This window comes from Macaca fascicularis, chromosome X, assembly GCF_037993035.2.
Source record: "Macaca fascicularis isolate 582-1 chromosome X, T2T-MFA8v1.1".
Classification (NCBI taxonomy): domain Eukaryota; kingdom Metazoa; phylum Chordata; class Mammalia; order Primates; family Cercopithecidae; genus Macaca; species Macaca fascicularis.
Window position 1 is genome coordinate 91,166,225 of NC_088395.1, and position 18,749 is coordinate 91,184,973.

Below are 18,749 nucleotides of genomic sequence, written 5' to 3' on the forward strand. Positions count from 1 at the left end.
GGCAATTAAATTAATCCAATTGTTTCTTCCTCTTTTGCCCTCTCACCCTGCATCTAAGCTGCTAGTACGTTTGAAGACTGTACCTTCAAAATATGCCCCAAATCTGAATACTCCGTACCTCCTCTACCACCATTACACCAAAGTCACTGTAACTTCTAGTTTGAAATACTGCAAAAGCATCTTACACGGTTTACTTTCTTCCACTCTTGTCCTTCTTCAAAAGTTTTTCTTAACATCAGTCGAAATATTATTTATAAAGTTTGAATCAGATCATATCACTACCTGGTTTAAAACCCTCCAAATGCGTCTCATTACATCAACAATAAAGTCCCAAGTCCTTGCTATGGTGTATTTCCCACCATTTGTTCCTGCCCTGGCTCACTATGCTGTAGCTACTCTGGTCTTTTGGTTATCTTTTTTCTCTCTGGAATGCCTATTTCCTCTTCAGAGACTTTGTGTTTGCTATGATTTCTTAGGAAACTCTTTCCCTAGATCTTCGCATAGCATACTTCACATAATTCAGACTGTCTGCTAAAATGTTACCTTCTCAGATGGGACTTCATGGACCAATCAATTTAAAACAGCATTGCCCCCCCCCCCCCACCACCACCACCATTATCTATCTCCTGTATCTTCTTGTTGTGCTTATTTTTTCTCATATCACTATGGAAAAATACATTATTTGTTTTGTTGGTTAGTTATTTTGCCTTTCCCCAACAGAATGAAATGTTCAAGGGGGTAGGAACTTACCTCTCTTATTACTGTTATATCTCCAATACTTAGAGCTGTAGTAATACCTAGCATGAAGTAGGCACTCAATGGATCTTTGTTGAATGAATAGATAAGGGAGAGCATAGATTGTGTAGTGCGGTAATAGATATTCAGGGATGAGAGATGTTTTCAATACATGCCTAAGATATCAGTACCTGTCCTGTTCACAATATATCAATTAAAAGCATGTTTATTGAACTTGTAAGTAAAAAGCATCTAAGTAGAATAATTAAATCATGGATATTAACCAAGATTTCAAAGATCTCAAAAGACTCAACAAACAAATGCAATAAAATGAAGTTTGACAGGGATAAACAGTAAGTCTTGCTTTTAGGTTTACAAAAATCAGTTGCATAAGTACAGGAGGGGCAATAAACACCTAAGTTGAGAAGTGTATCTAAAAATTCTATAAATTCAGTATGAACTGGTATAACAAAGCTGCTAAACAAGATAATTCACACTTAAACTACATTAATAAAAAGTTATTATCTGAATCAAGAGAGTTAAGAGCTCTACTAGTCCCTACCGTAGTCAGACCACACTTGGTCTCTTCTATTGATTATCCTTATTTTAAAATAAACATTCACAAATAGCTGCATTTAGAGAAGAAAAACCAGGATGATGAGGCATCTAAAAATTATATGATTTGAGGCAAGTATCCAGGAACTGAGGATGCTTAACTTAAAGAGGAGAAGACCTCAAGTATATAGAATATATAACTATCTTCAAATATTTGAAAGACTGCTGGGCAAAGACAACTGTGACTTATGTTGTGGTTTTCCAGAGGGCAGTACCAAGGCCAAAATGGATAACTGATGGGGAAAAAAGCCTCAGCTTAAAATTCAAGTGTTCAAAATTGATAGAGACTGTTTTGTAAAGTCAAAAGGCCTCAATCACTGGGAATGTTTCAGTGACCATCAGTCAGCAGTGTTGAAGTATTATCAATATTGAGTGACTACTAAAGTTGATTTCAACACAGAATTTACAGATTTTTGGATTATGTCAGAGGGAAGTTAGTCAGGAAAAGGCCTTAAAGAAAAAAAGGGAGTTTGGTCTTTTAAGATTTGGTTTAGTCTGGTGGAGCTGAATCTAGGTTGGGGTACCACTAATAAAAGACAACCAATTTACTGCTCTCCCATTCTTCATTGGGGGGAAAAACATGTTCACAGTGCATTTTGGGTGAACATAAAAATGCATACACCAAAGAAAGTTCTTCCAACTTTAATTTTTTTCTTAATTTTTCCATTAATAAGGAATTTATGCGTAAGTTCATTTTAACCAACACAATCATTTATTGATATATGTGAGACCTGCCTAAATGAGCCCAGAACACAGCTCCAACCATTGGATTGCTAGGTTTAAAAAACTAACTTTCAATCTACTTAAAGTTACATTAATTTTTCTAGTACAGCTGATTTTCATTAATCAGAGTCTCTATGCTTTGTTTGTAGGTTATTGGGACTTTTTAATTCACTTCTATTTTTCTTTTCTTTTTTTTCTAATTTTTAGAGACAGGGTGTTGCTCTGTCACTCAGGCTGGAGTGCAGTGGTGCGATCATAGCTCACTACAGCCTCAAACTCATGGCCTCAAGTGATCCTCCCGCCTTGCCCTCCTAAAGCATTCATTGTGATTACAGGCCTGAGCCACTGCACTTGGCCTATTTTTACTTTTATTTTGTCCACCTTTTAGGCCTTTGACAGCTTATTGACATCTCCATTCAAAGTTGTCCACCAAAAAATGATGAGAGAGCTGAAATCAAGTGTTGTCCTTTTAAATACTTCTGATTTGGAGCAGAAGAAAGTAATTTTTAAATAAAATGTTAAAACTTACGGTTTCTCCGTGGATTTCAATTATCCATTGTAGCCATGTAATTAGTATTTTAGTGGAGATGCCATTTGAAGGAACTTTTCTACTCTTACTGTGTCCAGATAAAAGTAAACCCTATGATAGAAAACCCTTCTGAATCATTAGTATACACTGTCCTACTCTAATTATTCCATAAATAGCCTCTACAGAACACTAAATTTCTATTTTGTATTTCAGTTATTAAGGTACCTTATTTTATAGACAATGTATACATGATTTGTTCACCTGGAAAATTTCTGAAATAAAACCAATTCCTGAGTGGCACTGTGGTTTTTCAGAAGTAATATATTACTAATATTTCTGGGTTATTTTTCTACTTTAACTAAGACAGTAGTTATCAGCATGTTTTCCCTGGACCAGCAGCATCAAAATCACCTGAGAACTCTTTGGAAATGTAAAATCTTGATCCCTACCTACAGATTCAAAAATTGTAAAAGGAGGGCCAAGAAGTTTGTGTTTTAACAAGCTCTCCAGGAAATTCAGATGTATGATAAAGGTTGAGAACAACTGTATTTAGTTATAACTGTGGAGGCGCGAGGAATAGAGGCAATTTCATTCTACAATATTTATTTAGCTTGCATTACGTGCAAGCTACATAGAATTTATGAAAACATGATTTTGGTGTTCAAAATATGCGTAGTCTAGTAGAACAGCCACAGACTTAAAAACGTAAAATAATGTGATAGTCCTTAAATGTGGGGCGGGAATCTGAGTTGAGTGGATCTAGGAAAATTATAGCTATGAATATGAATGACTGGTTTTGCATAGTAGGGTTTTATTTCTGACATGTCTACTGTTATATTCCTGATATGGCTCGAAATGTTTCCCCCCCAGTCATGTCATTGATGTTAAGATAAAGTGAGAGACCAGAGAATCAAGTATTGTAATTTAGCAATTTTGCTATAACACACTTCCCCTCCCTCAAAAAAAAAAAAAAAAAAAAAAAAAAAACATTTTGTATACATCCAGAAATAATTCCACTTATGTATTTCTCCCTTGATTGAATGGTGAAATTTATTCATGTTTCTCTAATTTCATACTGAAATTTATTTTAGCATGCTATCAGATATATAGGGGACCTATATATCTATATTGATTGACTTTTGAAAGCAGCTGGAATCCTATTGGTATCAGAAAGGAATTTTACTTTTTGGAAAGTTTAAATTGTTTGTATTTAAATTTTAAAGTGGTTCTCAACCATTTGGGAGATCGAGGTTACTTTAGATAATATAACAAAGCCATGAATCCTTTCTCCAGAATCATACGCACATACAGATTTCATAATATTTATTACTGGGGGTGAATTCCATGGATTTTCTGTAGACTATCTGTTAACTTGCTGGGGTGGATAGATCCTAGGTAAATAGCTCTCCTGAAAAAATGATTTAAGATGATGTATAAAGTGAATTATAAGAGTGCCACTAGTCTGGATAACTTGTCTAGAATGTGGTTAGTTACCCATTTAGCTCTATGAAGTGTAGGCTAGCCCCAAATGCTTCAAATCAGTATCCTCTTTAATACGTACAAATATATCAACCAAGCACTCATATGAACTTATAGTTCATTTATCCCTAGGGTAATTAAAACATCTGAGGACTTGAGAAGGACAGTAGTCTTCAGTTCAAATCAAAAGAGATACTTTGAGAATACCTTGGCCAAAACAAGCAAAATATTTCTAAAGAAGCACCTAGATACATGCTTTATCATCCATGTGGTTATTTAAAAGACAGCAAAAAAGCTAATTATTATGCTATACCATGACTTGAGGTGCAGGATGGGTTGAGGAAGGAAAGGAAAAATTGGCTCCTAAAAATCTAGAGTCATTTGCAAAGCTTTTGGAAAACCATTCTGCATTAAAAATTGAAAGGATTGAAAATGCTATTTTTGAAGTAAATTGAACAAGAAAAAAGCCTATCTCATTTTTACACCATTTTGCCTTCACTTTTTATTTTATTTTTTTTAGACAGAGTCTTATTCAGTTACCCAGGCTGGAGTCCAGTGGCACTGGTGAAATCTCAGCTCACTGCCACCTTTGCCTCACATGTTCAAGTGATTCCCATGCCTCGGCCTCCTGAGTAGCTGGAATTACAGGTGTGCACCACCATGACCAGCTAATTTTTGTATTTTTAGTAGAGACGGGGTTTCTCCATGATGGCCAGGCTGGTCCCCAACTCCTGACCTCAAGTGATCCACCTGCCTCAGCCTCCCTAAGTGATGAGATTACTGGTATAAGCCACCACACCCAGCCTGCCTTCACTTTTTATGGATAAGGAAAATAAAGTACAAGGAAGAAAAGTGAGTTACTTGAGGTCCATAGATCAGTAATTTACTAAATGATATACTTTTGATAAAATAAAGTTGATGATCATTTGAAAGTAACTATGAACAGCCATGTCATTTTCAGTCCTAGGTAATGGAAGAAAGCTGAAGAGCCAAGATTTAACAAGGAAAGTTAGGGGCTCAAGGACCAGGTCTAAGTAAAAGTGGAACAAATAATCTGAAAGTATGTGAATAGACCAAAGTAGCTGTATATAGAACTGCCAGTAGTCAAAACTGGATAGTGATGCCCAAATTACTGGTAGTTGAAAAAAAATGTAAACACATAGCCACGTAGCAAAAGCCAGACAAGGCAAGATTCTGGATTCAGAGGTCTTCAAACTGGGTAACAGAAATCAAGAACCAGTTACAAAGAGTAAGTATCAGAAATCATCAAAAATATTGGGAAAACATTAGGGTCTAAACTGGCAGGCCGAAAATATTGGACAGATGGAAATACAAAGGTCAAGTTAAAGAGGAGGTAACCAAGGACCAAACAAAATAAACTCAGGCCAGGTCAATTTATCAAACAAGTAAGTGAGTAGTAAGGAGTCAAGGCAAATCAAGAAACAAGGAAGTCACGGAAGCTTAAAGCACAGAGCATGGGTAAGTTAAACGACACATAGAAATGCCAAGGTGGACCTTGATAAATGAGAGAGTTCTTCAGCCTTGGGCTTGAGCTTTAATAATCCTAATGTGGCCAGGCCAGGCCCTCGAGGTGAGAGCAAGTAATTGAGAACAACTCCCTGCCATGAATTTCGTGCGGATAAAATAGTACTTTCCAGCAGTCAGATTCCGACAACAAAACCCAGAGGAAAATATGAAGTGTTTTGAGTATCTTAAGAGTTTTTAAGACAACAGTTTTCTTTCAAACTTAAACGAATATCATGGTTTCCAGTAAACAAAATTTTCTAAATGTCATAGCAAAATTATTTGGTAATAAAATTTCCATGATTCCTTTTCAGAGCTTTATACCATATTGTACTACTGACTTACATTATACAGAATGTGAACATGTTGTAATTTTATAAGCTTGCCTTATAAAAATTATTTTAATTCTGTTACTTTTTCTTCAATAAAAATCCCCAATGAACTTCAAAGTATTGATCCATGCTGTATTGTCTATATTCACATGCTTTTGTTGACCACTGTAATTGAGTTCCATTTCATGCTCACAAATTTAGTTGGTGATACAGTGCATAGGAAGGAAACCATAATGAGATTATTTGTGTTGCGTGGTAATATAATCCATTTTTTACCCCAATTGGTGTAATATGTTAGAGCCTTCTACAGGTTCAAAAAATCTAAAAATATAAATTGGCAGCGTCAGCAATATGGATTTCTAAGTAGGATTTAGCAATTAGTATGACGAGCCATTTTCTTAACACTTAACATATTCAGTTGGCAATATTGCCTATAGTTATACACAGCTGATGCTTGTGGTAACCCACATTGGTTTCGTCCTTCATAACCAAGGGTTCAGTATTAAGATCTCTTATAGCAATATCAAAAGCACAGTTCTTTGCAGCTTTAATACCTGGAAAATCTGTTACGTTGACCTTCCATTTTAATTACTTTAATTTTTTAGTATTAGTGTAGAGACTTTATATCCTTCCCTACCTGCAGCCCTTCTTCCTGTTGCCAAAAGCACTATATATAAAGACATTCGACATGAACAGACATTTCTCAAAAGAAGACATTCATACAGCCAACAGACACATGAAAAAATGCTCATCATCACTGGCCATCAGAGAAATGCAAATCAAAACCACAATGAGATACCATCTCACACCAGTTAGAATGGCAATCATTAAAAAGTCAGGAAACAACAGGTGCTGGAGAGGATGTGGAGAAATAGGAACACTTTTACACTGTTGGTGGGATTGTAAACTAGTTCAACCATTATGGAAAACAGTATGGCGATTCCTCAAGGATCTAGAACTAGATGTACCATATGACCCAGCCATCCCATTACTGGGTATATACCCAAAGGATTATAAATTATGCTGCTATAAAGACACATGCACACGTATGTTTATTGCAGCACTATTCACAATAGCAAAGACTTGGAATCAACCCAAATGTCCATCAGTGACAGATTGGATTAAGAAAATGTGGCACATATACACCATGGAATACTATGCAGCCATAAAAAAGGATGAGTTTGAGTCCTTTGTAGGGACTTGGATGCAGCTGGAATCCATCATTCTTAGCAAACTATCGCAAGAACAGAAAACCAAACACCGCATGTTCTCACTCATAGGTGGGAACTGAACAATGAGATCACTCGGACTCAGGAAGGGGAACATCACACACCGGGGCCTATCATGGGGAGGGGGGAGGGGGGAGGGATTGCGTTGGGAGTTATACCTGATGTAAATGACGAGTTGATGGGTGCAGTACAGCAACATGGCACAAGTATACATATGTAACAAACCTGCACGTTATGCACATGTACCCTACAACTTAAAGTATAATAATAATAAATAAATTAAAAAAAAAAAAAAAAAAAAAAAAAGCAAGCACATCAAATATTAGTCTTCCTTGGAATAAATGGGGGAAAGAGAAATAGGTGAATATTGATAGTGGTGTGCTAGAGCCTGCCAGCACTTGCTTGGGAGAGCTAACTGTGCAAATCTCCTCCCAACTCCGCATTCACTGACCTAAAACTAGTGGCTTGAAGCCTGACGTCGTGGGGTAGTAACAACATGAAAATTAACAAATGGCACAAATCAGGGCTTCCACTTCACCAGAGAGCCAGTTGTTAAGCATTTACTAGCACACTACTGAAGGTATAGGAAAGCAGAATATGAGAACAGAGTATAGAGAAGTACTTTGAAATTAACTAGGAAGGAATGATTAACTTTAATTTGTTTACTACTAAAAGATGAGGTCTAGCTGAAAAAATGAGTTTGCATTTGAAAAGAGTGAAAAGATTTCACTATGTTTGTGCTGTAAAAATTCACTTTTTAAATTTAAATTTACTTAGCTAATATGTTGAATCCAATTCACTCTTGGAATATTGTTATTGGGTAGCTAAGCAATTTGGTGATAATAATTCACTTTATCCTAATTTTTACCTTTAACTTTATAAAAAGAATCAAAATCATGCTTAAATAATATGCCAGGGCTAGCAGGTGTGTCCTTTAAGAAAGTTTATTTGAGGTAGGTAATGGCAGAGGATGTTGGTCAATAGAGCTTTAAATATAAGCTAGGCCTGGTAAGGACTACATCAAATAGGTCAGTGTTCTGACTGAAATTTTCAAGCAAGACTTGGAACTAAGTTATCAGTTATGGAAGCAGGATCTGTAGAAAAAGAAGGTGCAAGCTGAAATGATGTGTGAAATACTGCACAACTGAAAGTAATGCTTGGCAAAATGAGTGTTAATACTGCAACAGAAGTCAGTATACTGAAGAGATATCAGCACTCTCTTGTTTACTGCAGCATATTCACAATAGCCAAGATATGGAATCTACCTAAGTGTCCATGAACAGAAGAATGAAGAAAATTTGGTTCATATACACAATGGTGTACTATTCAGCCATCAAAAAGAATGAGTTCCAGTCATTTGCATCAATATGGATGGAACTGGGGATCATTCTATTAAGTGAAACAAGCCAGGCACAGAAAGACAAACATCATATGTTCTCACTTATTTGGGGGATCTAAAAATCAAAACAATTGAACTCATGGACACAGAGAGCAGAAGGATGGTACAAGAGGCTGAGAAGGGTAGAGGAAAGTTGAGGTGGAGGTGGGGATGGTTAATGGGTACAAACTTACGAAGAGTGAATAAGACCTACTATTTGATAGGACAGTAGGGTGATTATAGTCAATAAGAACTTAATAGTATATTTTAGAATAAATTATGTAATTGGATTGTTTATAACTCAAAGCATAAAGCTTCAAAGGATGGATACCCCATTTTACATGATGCGTTTATTTCACATTGCATGCCTGTATCAAAATATCTCATGTATGCCACAAATATATACACCTACTATGTACCCACAAAATATTTTAAATAACAAAAAAGGAAAAAAAGAAATTGTGGGCTACATATACAAAATGGCATATTATTCAGTCATAAAAAATAAAATTCTGTCATTTGCAACAATATAGATGGAACTAGAGGATATTATGTTAAATAAGCCAGGCACAGAAAGATAAATATCACATATTCTCACTCATATATGGAAGCTAAAAAATTGACCTCATGGAGATACAGTATAGTGATGGTTATCAGAGGCTTAGAAGAGTAGTAGGGCGGCGAGGGGGAGGGAGTTTGGTTAATGAGTGCAAAAATACAGTTAGATAATAGGAATAAGATTGAGTATTCAGTAACACAATAGGACAACTGTAGTTAAGGGTAATTATAGTTAATAATTTTATTTTATATCTCAAAATTACTAGAGGAGTAGATTTGGAACGTCTCAACACAAAAATGATAAATGTTTGAGGTAATGAATATCCCATGAATATCCCAATCACCCTGTTTTGATCTTTATCCATTTATGCTTGTATCAAAATATCATATGTACTTCATAAATATTTACAACTATTATGTATCCATTAAAATTAAAAACAGAAATAAAATATAATTTAAAAACTGAAAAAAAAAGATTGCAACAGACCATACGAACTTCATTTTAAAGACTCATGGATTAGACCTATTTTTACATCAGTGCCTTCTTTTAGTGAATTACTCTGGATGTTCTGAACAAATTTACCTGGAAACAATGGCTAATAGCTTCAAATATTAAAGACAATCTCTATTTTATCTGGACAAAGGTCAGTAATGGCATTCTAAAACTGAGAGAAAAAGTATTCAATATAACTTAGAATTTTAGGGCTGCCAGAGACTACAAGAATTCATCTAGTCAACTTTCCTCTTTCTAAATAAACTTGTTCTTAAGTAACATCTTCTGTAATATTTTTAATCTGTGTATGTCACGAGCAATAAACTGTGAAGTCTCAGCATACATGAATAATTTAATGCTGTAATCAAATAAAACTTACAAAGTCAGAAATTTATAAACTCAGATCTAATCTACATTTACTAAGCTTCCATAATATTGAACAATGTAGTGGATATATTTACATATGGCATCTCATTTAATCTTCACAACCCAGATAGAAGGCCGTAAATTCTGTTATACAGATAAGAATACTGAATATGAATAACCATGACAATATAGCAGAAATTTATAAACATTCCATGTAAATGACCTTAATTAGCATGAGTTTTGTATAACCAAACAAATGTTTTAGAAATGTTTCCATAGCTAGTACTACGAAAAGGAAAACCCACGTTTTCCAGATTTAAGGTGTATTCTGTTTCCTTTTTCTCATACCACACCTATAATGGTAATATTTGTTATTTTATTGAATGATAACTTCATGCCAGATACTATAATAAATTATTTACATATACTCTCTCATTTAAGCTCTACAACAACGCTATGAGAGATTATTATCCCCATTTTCAGAGGAGGAGGAGACAGATCTTAGAGAGGTTTGTATGTGGAAGAACCAGGATTCAAACTTAGTTGTACTTAACTTCAAAGCCCGTTATTCTTAAGCACTTTGCTATACTGCTTTCTGTGGTGTTTACATTCTTTTCTAAAAAAAGGTCTTATCAGGAAAATCTGATTATGGACTATGTAGTAGATGGTACCAAGAAATCATTTTCATTTTGGTAAGTATAATATTAGCATTATGATTGTGTAAGAAAATGTTCATTTTTATAGATATACATACAACAATATGTACAGATGATATCCAGGTTTCACTTTGAAATATTCAACTAAATAAGGAGTTTAGATAAAACAAAAGTGCAAAATATTGACAATTTTCAATCTGAGTTATGGATGTATGGGGTTTTATCACTTTTCTCTTTTTACTTTTGTGTATATTTAAAGTTTATGTAACTATTATTTTTAAAGAAGTCATGAGGCTAACAACCAGCACACCCTCTGAGGACCTGCTTTTTCCTAGCTCTACCTGAATGGCCAAGGGGACTGCTTTCCATCTTTCCATATTCTTACCCACACCGTGCCTTCTATCTAAAGGGCCATGCACAGCAGAACCAACTGGTTCATATTCTGTATTTTCCTACCATGAATGAACTGCTTTATGTCTTGGATACCAAAAAGCCTTGAAGGTAATAGAAATTCATAGCTGCAGGAAGTTATAGTATGGTCATTATGTCTTGATCATCCTATTAAAAAAAAAAAAACAAACACACACACACACTCTCTTCTGACACACATACCCAGCCTTATTTTTTTTTCTTCTACAAATTATCACAATATGACATGATATTATATATTGTTTATTTGTTAATTGTCTTCTTCTTTCCTTCATAGATGGTAAGTTACACGAGGGAAGGAATCTTGTCTGTGTTTTTAATTTTTAACTTTTTATTTCTGTATGTTACTGGGGAACAGATGGTGTTTGGTCACATGAGTAAGTTCTTTAGCGGTGACTTGTGAGATTTTGGTGCACCCATCGCTCAAGCAGTATACACTGCATCCAATTTGTAATCTTTTATCCCTCACCCCATTCCCACCCTTTCCCCTTGAGTACCCGAAGTCCATTATGTTATTCTCATGCTTTCGCATCCTCATAGTTTAGCTCCCACTTATGAGTGAGAAGATATGATGTTTCGTTTTCCATTCCTGAGTTACTTCACTTCAAATAATAGTATCCAATCTCATCCAGGTTGCTGCAAATGTCATTAACTCATTCCTTTTTATGGCTGAGTAGTATTCAATCATATATATACACATATATATGTGTATATATATATATGTAGTATTCCATCATATATGTATACATATATCACAGTTTCTTTATCTACTCATTGACTGATGGACATTTGGGTTGGTTCCATATTTTTCAATTACAAATTGTGCTGCCATAAACATGTGTGTGCAAATATCTTTTTTTTTTTTTTTTTGTATAATGACTTCATTTCCTCTGGGTAGATACCCAGTAGTGGGATTGCTGGATTAAATGGTAGATGTACTTTTAGTTCTTTAAGGAATCTCCACACTGTTTTCCACAGTGGTTGTACTAGTTTACATTCCCACAAGCAGTGTAGAAGTGTTCCCGCATCTTCACCACATCCACGCCAACATATGTTCTTTTTTTATTATGGCCGTTCTTGTGGGAGTAAGGTGGTACTGCATTGTGGTTTTGATTTGCATGTCCATGATCATTAGTGATGTTGGGTATTTATTTATACATTTGTTGCCATCTGTATATCTTCTTTGAGAATTGCCTATTCATGTCCTTAGGCCATGTTTTAATGGGATTGTTTGTTTTTTTCTTGCTAATTTGTTTTATTTCATTGTAGATTCTGGATAACAGTCTTTGTCAGATGCATAGCTTGTGAAGATTTTCTCCAACTCTGTGGGTTGTCTGTTTACTCCACTGACTCTTCTTTTTGCCATGTAAAAGCTCTTTAGTTTAATTAAGAACCAGCAATTAATTTTTGTTTTTGTTTTTGTTTTTGTTTTTTTTGGATTTGCTTTTGGGTTCTTGGTCATGAAATCTTTGTGAATCTGTTGTGAATCTGATAGGTACTAGTTTACATTCCCACCAGCAGTGTAGAAGTGCTCCCTGTGAAACCTCCTGTGAATCTGATGGGTTTTCTTTTATAGATTACCTGATGCTTTTGCCTAACAGCTGAAAGATACTTTCTTTCATCTTAATTTTAGATAACCTGATGACAATGGGCCTAGGCAATAATATTTTTGTGATGAATTTCCCAGGTGTTCTTTGAGCTTCTTGCATTTGGATGTCTAGGTCTCTAGCAAGGCCAGGGAAGTTTTCCTCAATTGTTTTCCCAAATATATTTTCCAAACTTTTACATTTCTCTTCTTCCTCAGGAACTCTGATTATTTTCAGGTTTGGTCATTTAACATAATTCTAGACTTTTTGGAGACTTTGCTCATATTTTTTATTCTTTTTACTTTGTCTTTGTTGGATTGGGTTAATTCAAAAACTTTATCTTCAAGCTCTGAAATTCTTTCTTCTGCCATTTAATTTTATTGCCGAGACTTTCCAGAGCATTTTGCATTTCTTTAAGTGTGTTCACTGTTTCCTGAAGTTTTGTTTTTTATTGGCACTATCTTTTTCACTGAAGATTTCGCTCCTCATTCTTGTATCTTTTTAAAAAATTCCTTAAATTTGACTTTACCTTTCTTTGGTGCTTCCTTGATTAGCTCAATAACTTACTTTATGAATTCTTTCTCAGATAAATCAGGGATTTCTTCTTGGTTTGGATCTTTGCTGGTGAGCTAGTGTGATTTTGGGGGGGTATTAAATAACTTTGTCTTGTCATATTACCAGAGTTGGTTTTCTGGTTTCTTCTCATTTGAACAGGCTCTGTCAGAGGGAAGGTCTAGGGCTCAAGACTATTGTTCAGATTGTTTTGTACTACTGTGTGTTCCCTTGATGTAGTACTGTCCCCTTTTTCCTAGGGATGTGGCTTCCTGATAGCCTAGCTGTAGTGATTGTTATGTCTTTTTTGGACCTAGGCACTCAGCAAGTCTACCAGACTTTGGGCTGGTACTGAAGATTGCCTTCACAGAGTCCTGTGATGTGAACTGTCTGTAGGTCTCTCAGCCATGGATACCAGCTCTTGTTTTGGTAGAGGTGGCAGAGGGGTGAAATGCATTCTGTGAGGGTCCTTAGTTTTGGTTGTTTAATGCACTATATTTGTTCTGGTTGGTCTCCTGCCAGGAGGTGGCACTTTCAAGAGAGCCTCTGTTGTGGTAGTATAGGGAGGATCAGGCAGTGGATGGGGCCCTAAAACTCCCAAGAGTATATGTCTTGTCTTCACTACCAGAGTGGGTAGGGTAGGACTACCTGGTGGGTCCAAGGCTTGGAGTGTCTGAGCTCAGACTCTCCTTGGGTGTGTCTTGCTGTGGCTGCTGTGGGGGATGAGGATGTGGTTTTCGGGTCAATGGAGTTATGTCCCTAGGAGGATTATGGCTGCCTCTGCTCTGTCATGCTGGTTATCAGGAAAGTCAGGGAAAGCCTGCAGTCATGGGCCTCACCCAACTCCCACGCAACTCAAAAGGCTGGTCTCACTCCCACCCTGCCCCCTCGTCCCAACAGCACCGAGTCTGTTTCCAAGCAGTGGATGAGCAGGGCTTAGAACTTGCCCCAGGCTACCAGCCTTCCAGCTGTGAAAGCAAGTAGGGCTTTTGTGCTTCCCCACCTGTGGAGTCTGTGCACCAGATTAACGCCCTCCCCCATGTTCTGGCCAGGAGACTTTCTCATTTCATTGGAACTGTTACAAAATTCAGCTGGAGGTTTTCTTCTCCCTGTGGCCTTTTCCAAGTACCTTTGGCAGTCCTCCCCAAGGACCCCTATGAAGCAAGTCAGAAATGGCGACCTGGGGGACCCAGAGAACCCATAGGCCTTTCCCCACTTCTTCCTTTACCCTTGTATTTTGCTTAACTCTCTAAATTGACTCAGCTCTAGGTAAGGTCAGAGTCTTCTCCCATGATCTAGATCTTCAAGTTCCCCAGTGCGGGTTTGTGTTTTGGGGTGGACAATCTCTCTTTCCCACTTCCACAGTTTGGGCACTCACAGTATTTGGGGTGTCTCCCAGGTCCTGCAGGAGCAATCAGCTTCCTTCAGAGGGTCTGTGGTTTATCTTGGCTTTCCTGAATTATTCCTGCTGTAGTTCTGGAGCAAAAGTTTCCGATGTGAGTCTCCGCAAACTGCTCTGTCCATCTGAGTGGGAGCTGCAATCTAGTCCTCTTGTCAGTTTTGTTGACAGCTATATTCCAAGAAGCTCAAACAGTACCTGTCACATAACAAAACACTTAATAAATATTTGTGGAATGAATGAACAAATTAATAAAAGGGCAGCTACAATAATTTGTGGATTTCTGGCACTGGGTAAGGTAAATTTTAATACATAAGGTTCATTTTATATGCTCAAGTAGGAAAAGGTAAACTGAGAGTTTAGAGAGAAGTAGTCTTTCTCTAGTGGCCTGGTGATTGTGGTGCAGATTCGTCCAGATATCAGGGTCCCATAACTAGCTTGAAAAATACACCCTCACTACCATTCTGAGAAATCATTAGAATAATGAAGATCTCTTACCATTTTCATCCTGTATAGAGTCCTTCATGGAACACACCTAAGGGCAACGACAAACAAATTATAAGCTTTTGAATTTCAGAGCTTGAAGTCCCCAGAATTACTTGTGGTCAATGGTAAGAGTGTCCCAGGTCCCTTGCCCCTCAGGAAAATGGAGATTCTTACACAATGTTCATTGCTGTACATTTGTTAGCTGGGTCTGGGCCATCTCTGACACCTTCTTTCAGCTTTGTTCATCTTGCCTTAGAGAAAGGAAGAAGAAAAAGAAACAATTTCTTGCATTACTACTTGATACTCTGGAAAATGTTAACACTAAAGTGTACTTTACCAGTAGAAGAGTAGGCTCTTTATTGGATTAAGAGTAGAGGAAAAAAACAAGTAGGCAATGAGACCATGAAAGGAAAAGAAGATGGACAAGAATGGATGCTACAGGGAAAAATTTGAAGTGAAGACCAGTTTTGCCTCCTTCTCAATTTGAGACATGAGAATTTCAGACCCTAAGTGACTTCACTCTTTAGGACATTTTGAAAATTGTACACTTTTCATCTCTATGTGAAATGTTAAATTTGCAGAAATAATTAAACTGTTAACAAAAAATAGACAAAGACCTTAAGAAAGATTATTTTACATTGGAAGAGCTAGAAGGGGAATAGATAGAGTTAATTATTTTAGAAGCATGAAGTGAGCATACTAGCACAATTGTGAAATTTCTTAAAAGTGTGGAAAAACTATTAAATCTTGTGCAACTAGAATTAAGCATACTTCTTTTTAAGTAACTAGATACACAAATTTAGGGAGTGACTGAAGTGTCAAAGTATGGAAATTATTCAGTTTTAAAGCCTATGTTCTATAAATGAAGACATTTTTCATCTGAATTGAGTCATCTATCAGATGGCAATACTAACTACCTTAAAGTACAACTTTATAAAAAGGAACGTCATACCTTGACAAATGAAGAAAGACAAGAATATTATTGGCACTTCAAACAGGTAGTCAAGGAATTTCTAGAAATAAGAACAATTTGTCTGATGTCATATCTGAAGGTAAACCTTTGATCCAGGAAAGTACTAAAAAGGAAAGAACTACTAGGGGGAAAATATAAACTTCTGTCAGCTTTGCCACTGCTGGACTACTACAAATGCCTCCAAGGACCATGAAAGTTGGCTACTATCTTAACAGTACTTAAGCCTAGTAATGTAAATTCCCCAAGCTACAACACAGGACAAATTTTGGTTACACACCCATCTTAGCGGTATTAAATGCTTACACATTTCCACCACCACCACACTACCACCCACTCATCCCTTGTATTATACTCTCCAATAACAGAAATAATGATACTGATTAAGACAAAATGGAATCCTCAAAGATGCAATTAGGCAAACAAATTGTTTCATGAGGTGGAGCTTTTATCAAATTAGGTCAAGGGAATACAAATAGTGCTAGACTAGTACAATATCTCTCTTCTTTCCCAAGTGATTGATGTGGTAAGATAGGACTGGAAAACATTAGGCCAGGGTAAAGCTAATGTGGGCACCTTAAAAATTTCTGCTGTGAGACGGTAACTCAGGTAAAAGAAGGAACAGAATGGGCATCTCAGGCTTCTGTTTAATCTAGGCATTGGACATGAAGGTCATGCACAGTTTGGCCCAGCTCACTGGAATATTCTTTCTGCATATATATTTGATAAATTCATTAAATATAAACCTGAGAGACTTTTATTTCTGGCATTATGGTCAGAAACATGAAGACTCTCTCACTACAGGTACACCTAGAAATGCGGGAAACATAACAACATCCTTTTAAATGCACAGCTAAGCCTGAAGAAAAGGAAGGAAAAGATTTCAGTTTCAGTAATAATGAGGAAAGAGAGAGACCCTCCCATATTGTTTTATATTGCTTTATACTCAGTACATGTTTTAAGAAAAAACAAGGAAGTGAAACCAAAGACAGGCAGCCCGGCGCCAGCCCCAAAACCGGGCCTGGACCTGCCTGGCCTAAACCTAGTAGTTAAAAATCAACTCCTGACTTAAAAACCGATGTTATCCATGATTCCCGGCATTGTATAAAAGAACATTGTGAAACTCCCTGCCCTGTTCTGTTTCTATCAGTGCATGAAACCCCTGTCATGTATCCTCTAGATTACTCGATCAATCATGACCCTTTCATATGAAATCTTTAGTGTTGTGAGCCCTTAAAAGGGACAGAAATTGTACACTCGGGGAACCCGGATTTTAAGGCAGTAGCTTGCCAATGCTCCGAGCTGAATAAAGCCCTTCCTTCTACAACTCGGTGTCTGAGAGGTTTTGTCTGCGGCTCATCCTGCTACAATAAGAGGATTCGTTGTTCTAATCAACTCTTCTTGAATAACAAATTAAAATGGTGGACCAAATATTTGTTTTAAAACTCTCTTTAGAAGCAATGGCTAAATGATACAATAGCTAGGAATTATCAGGAAAAATTGAAGGGGGAGTGAAAATCCAGAGAGGTAAGAACAAAAAGTTCCTTTGGCTCTGAAAGCATATGGCAATCTGGAAAATTTTAAACTTTGAAAGCTGAGTCTTTAAAGTATAGACTCTCAGCATAAAAGTAAACCAGAAGTAAGCTATTTTGTGTAATTTAAATATATATCACCTGTATAATCTAGAACCTATCAAGCTGTGAAATTAGTTTAACATGGTAACAGACATGTAGTGACACCCAAAAGTACCTGTGAATTCCTTCTGAATGAAGTTACCTTTATTCTACGTTTCAGATTATCCTCAAGAGCAATGTTATTTGTTCAAGGACAATGAATGACACACAAAAATAATCAAGTATATAAGAAAGCTGGGTCCCAGGAGGGAAAAATAGAAGATTCTCAGGGAAGATGTCAGATAATAGAATTATCAGAAATACATTTTAAAACAACTATGTTTAATCAGTTTAGAGAGCTAGAAGAGAGTACCAACAATTTTAAAGAAAACAAGAAACTATAAAAGTGGTAGAGGAGATTTGATAAAAGCATATTTGGTAGCACTTATAAAAGTAAATGCAGTAAGAAAACCTAAAAAGCACATAAAAAGAACATAAATTTCCTTTTAAAAGGAAATTAGATATAACTGAAGAGAGAATTTGTAAACTGAAACATAGGTCAGAATATATTACCCATGATGCAAACACAGAGAGATAAAAGATTGAAGATAAGTAAGTGAGGTAAGAGGCAAAGAAAATAGAATTTAAAAATGCGGTTAATTATAGTCCCAGAAAGAGGAAAGAGACAAGACAAAGTGGAAGCAATATTTAAAGAGATACTGGTTATAAATGTTATAGTAATGATCAAAGACACAAAAGATTCAAGAAGCTTGATGAATTTTAAAAATAAAAGAAATTAACACCTAGAGACATAAGAAAACAGCCAAATGCTAGAGAGAGAGAGAAACACTTAATGACAATCTGAAAAAAAAAAAAATATATATATATGTATATATTCAAATAAGTGGAAAGTAGATAAACATCTGGTATCTCAATGGAACAATGGCAGTCAAAAGACAGTGGAATAATATATTCATTATTCTGAAAAAAATAAAATCTGCCAATTTAGAATTCTACATCAAGTGAAATATCTTTCAAGGATAAGATAAGATGAAAATATTATCAGCCAAAAATAAACTGAAAGAGTCATCACAAGA